Source organism: Toxotes jaculatrix, chromosome 9 (genome assembly GCF_017976425.1).
Source record: "Toxotes jaculatrix isolate fToxJac2 chromosome 9, fToxJac2.pri, whole genome shotgun sequence".
Lineage (NCBI taxonomy): Eukaryota > Metazoa > Chordata > Actinopteri > Toxotidae > Toxotes > Toxotes jaculatrix.
Window position 1 is genome coordinate 19,240,075 of NC_054402.1, and position 3,864 is coordinate 19,243,938.

Consider the following 3,864-nt stretch of genomic DNA (forward strand, 5'->3'; position numbering starts at 1 on the left):
TCTGGCTATGGGCGTTGCATCGCGAAGAGCCGGAGCGCGACGACAGCTGAAAGGGGCGGTGTTTAGAGGGGTGACTTGCCAGTTGATTCACAATTCAATTACAATGCGGCCCCCACCACCACCACTCCACCCTTCTGCGCACACACACACACACACACTTACTACTCCCAACTCTCTGTGAGAACCAACTTGTACCAAGACCCCTTCGCGTCATCAGGAGTCTGCATGTTCCCGCAAATTACCCGAGTTTTTTTTTGTTTTTTTTGTTTTCTGTTATAGGGATGAAAAACACTCTGAAGATGTGAGAACTGCTGAGTAGTTTGAGAAAGAACTCTAGTAATGCTTAGAGCCACATTACCAACAGGAATATTGTCCAAAGATGACAGCAAACAGTCCATTCAAGATCTACATCATGCCATCTTTCACACCCAGAAATAAAATCAAGCTTTAAAAATATCAGTTAAATCACAAATTACAGTGTTTGTCACTAAAGGAATTATACTAGTATGTTTCAGGCATACTATAGGGGACTAAAACGGAATGGCGTACAGTATGGCTGCCATATCTGACACACTGCGAGTCCCTATAGGAACAATGTAGCAACAGTATTGTGATATTTCCTGAGGGTAAGTAAGAAAAAAAATCTGTCTTTAGAGATGGTTTTAGATCTTAAAATAGCTATGTACAAATAGTTTTAGATGTAGTTTATGTGTGAAGAACCATGAGCTATGAACTAAAAGGAGAGTCTGAACTGTCTGTGTCCCATATTCTGCAGGTCCAGGCTTCCTCATAACTTCTAACTCACCCTCATAAACACCTCAGAGTATTTCCTGTTCAGCTTATACTGATCAATTAAAAAAAAAACATCTTTTTTTTTCTTTAAACAGCTGCATCAAGTACATCTTTGCAAATAGGCACAGTATTAACTATAAAAGCCTTCTCGTACATAAATAAGGTACATTAAAGATGTGAGGTTTAAAGATTGTTAGATAGTTGTACAGATATTAAAATCAGTCAGACTGGGTCTCACAATGACCACTGACTAAAATCTAGTTTGAATAACGCAATCTGCTAGTTCCAATTCTCAGTTTCCATTACCTTTTTCTTTCTTTTTCTTTTTTTTTTTTTTTGATTTTTGTGTTTTGTTATCTACAGTAATCAGGAACAATGGCCATGCCTTACTGGAAATTGAATCAAGAATTTGTTCTGTCACTGGAAAAGAACAAAGACAAGAGAAAGACTGGGCTTTTTAGCCACAGTAAGGCTCCACTCTGAGCAAACCACTGCCATTAGGGAACACCTCCCATGGCAACAGAAACAGTAATAACAGATTATAATAGTAATTTTACTTCCACTGGAAGCTATGTTTTTTGTTGTTGTTGTTGTTTTGTTTTTTTTGTAAAAGGCAAAAAAAAATCTAGCTCCAGCAAGAAGAAGCATTATGTACTCAGGTTAACAGAAACCTGTTTTTGTTCATTAATGCAAAAATATAAAGGGTTTTCTTTAAGGCCTTGGCCCTCCTTTTCCATATATCCAACCTCACCACAAGCAACCTTGTTAGAGTGAGTCATGTGCCTCAACCTATGATGCACATTAATATAATACTTTTGCATATGCTGTACTCATGTATTTCTAAATGGGATGATTTGGATGGAGGCTGGGGAGCCAGGGATATTGATCACGCATGGATTTTTAAACCGGTGGTACTTCACTGGCTCCATTAGCAGCCCTGGATCAGGTTTCATTGGCCTGATAGGAGCCTCGTCTGGGAAGAGTGCTGGTGGGTTCTGCGGTGAGAGGAGCTGCCTCACCAGGGGAGTGGTGGGGGTGATGGAAGAGAAGAATGGAAGGGGGAACAGTACCTCTCACTTTATCTAAGTCAGTCAGTCTCTCACTCTCTATGACTGGACCTCTTTGTTTTCTGTTAATGAACTCCCTCGTATCTGTTCTTAAAAGGACAGACCGGGTCCTTCTGTGCCTAAGGGCAGCCATTAGGGGTTTAATAGTGTTGCTGACTAATATCTGGACTGGCGTCACTGTAACCCATTTCAGTTTGGGTTTTCTTCTTTCCATCTTAAACTCTTTACATCAGATTTCTTTTAAAGCATATGACTGTATTTCCTCAAATCGATTTTAAGAATAAAAATATGCATGTCAAAACTAATAGAATCAAAACTGAACTATTAAACAGGTAGCGACAAAGTGATTGCAAAAAACTTTGTTGCCTTAAAATCCTGTTACCAGGAAACATCAGAGTACACTGTTGTATCTCAGTACACTGTGTTACTGATTGGTCTCTCAGAGCAATGACCATTTCAATTGCCCTTTGACAGACTGGTGTACACTGACCCTGAAGACAAACACATTTTTTATGAAAAGAATACTGACATGAGGGAAACAGTTTCCATAAAAAAATAAAAAAATCTAATACTAAACACCCAGTTTATCTTCACAAAAAATCTCGGCATCAGCTGCTTGTGTCAAAGTTTTGCACAATACAAACCCAAAAAAGAACTATTGTCGAAACAAATTGTGTCATTTCCCTTTGAGACAGAGGGATTGTTAATTGTCTCGCTCGCATAAAACAAGCAGCCAGTGTATGAACCAGTACACTCGAGAACACATGTCCCAGATCAAACAAGTTTTGGTTTCAGTGTCTCTTTTCTTCACCTGGCAAATGCTGTTGCCATGGTTTTGACAGTTAGCTGGCTTTACTCATTTGCGTTGCAGTCTAGCACCCCTTGCTAAAGCAGCTCTCTCTTTCTCTCTCCTCGCTGCTCTCTCATGCTTGCTGTCTGTCTCTCACTGGCACATCTGTGTTGTCTGCCTGTCTATAATCCTTAGATGTAACCGTCGCACCTGCTACTTTTCACAGAGTTAACTGAAAGGTTATTCGATTTAGAGCAATCCATACAGCTGTCAAAAGATATTTGTCTTTGATGCCGGTGCCCTCGCAGCAAATCACAAGAGTTTTGGAGTATTTAGATTTTAACACTATTAACAGTTATGAATATAAAATCTGAAACGATCAAAGCATAATACATCTCAGACAATGGATGTGGCCCGACAGGTTTGGTATGTTGTGTGAATAGACAGCACTTAGCATGTAATCAATCAGTCACTCATTTACAAGCACCCAAGCAGACACACAGATGGGTGACGGACATGTGCACGCTCACACACACACACGCTCACACACACGCACACACAAAGAGCAGACAGTGAAACAGTAAAACAGTGGGGTCCTTGTGGCCGCTGTCTAGTAGCTCAGTCTCAGCTCTATCTGTGGTGGATGCTGTCTGAAGGTGCCACAGGCTGGATGCACTCCTGCTGAGATCAGAGGCTTAGCTGGGACATGAGCGGTGTATCCCCGTATGTGTGTAAGTGTGTGTGTGCTCATGCACGTGTACTGTGCCTGTGTACATCTCTCTCTTGTGCCTCACATTCCAAAGTCTCTTCTGAGAGTATGTGTGTGTGTGTATGTGTGTCAGCGAGTGCATCTGTCTGTGCGTGCTACTAAGTAGCAGGGCCTCCCTGAACAAAGGCTCAGCTCTTTTCTGAACAATTAGCTTCGCTAAAAAGGACATCTCTTCCTCCATTAGCGGCACCACGTGCCCCCCATCACTCCATTGTGCAGATAATTCAATTATCCCCACCCCCCTCCGAGTCTCTTTGCCTCCCAGACCTCCCTCTCCTTGTCTTGCCCTCCCTCTTCTCTGTTACCACCACACTCTCAGATAAAGCTTCGCTAGTCCTCACAGCTGAAGGGAAAATACATCAGTCCGCAGTTTTAATTTATTTCTCATTGAATAAATGAAGGTTCTATATTATAGTGAGCCGCAACACTCAAAGGAATGGCACACT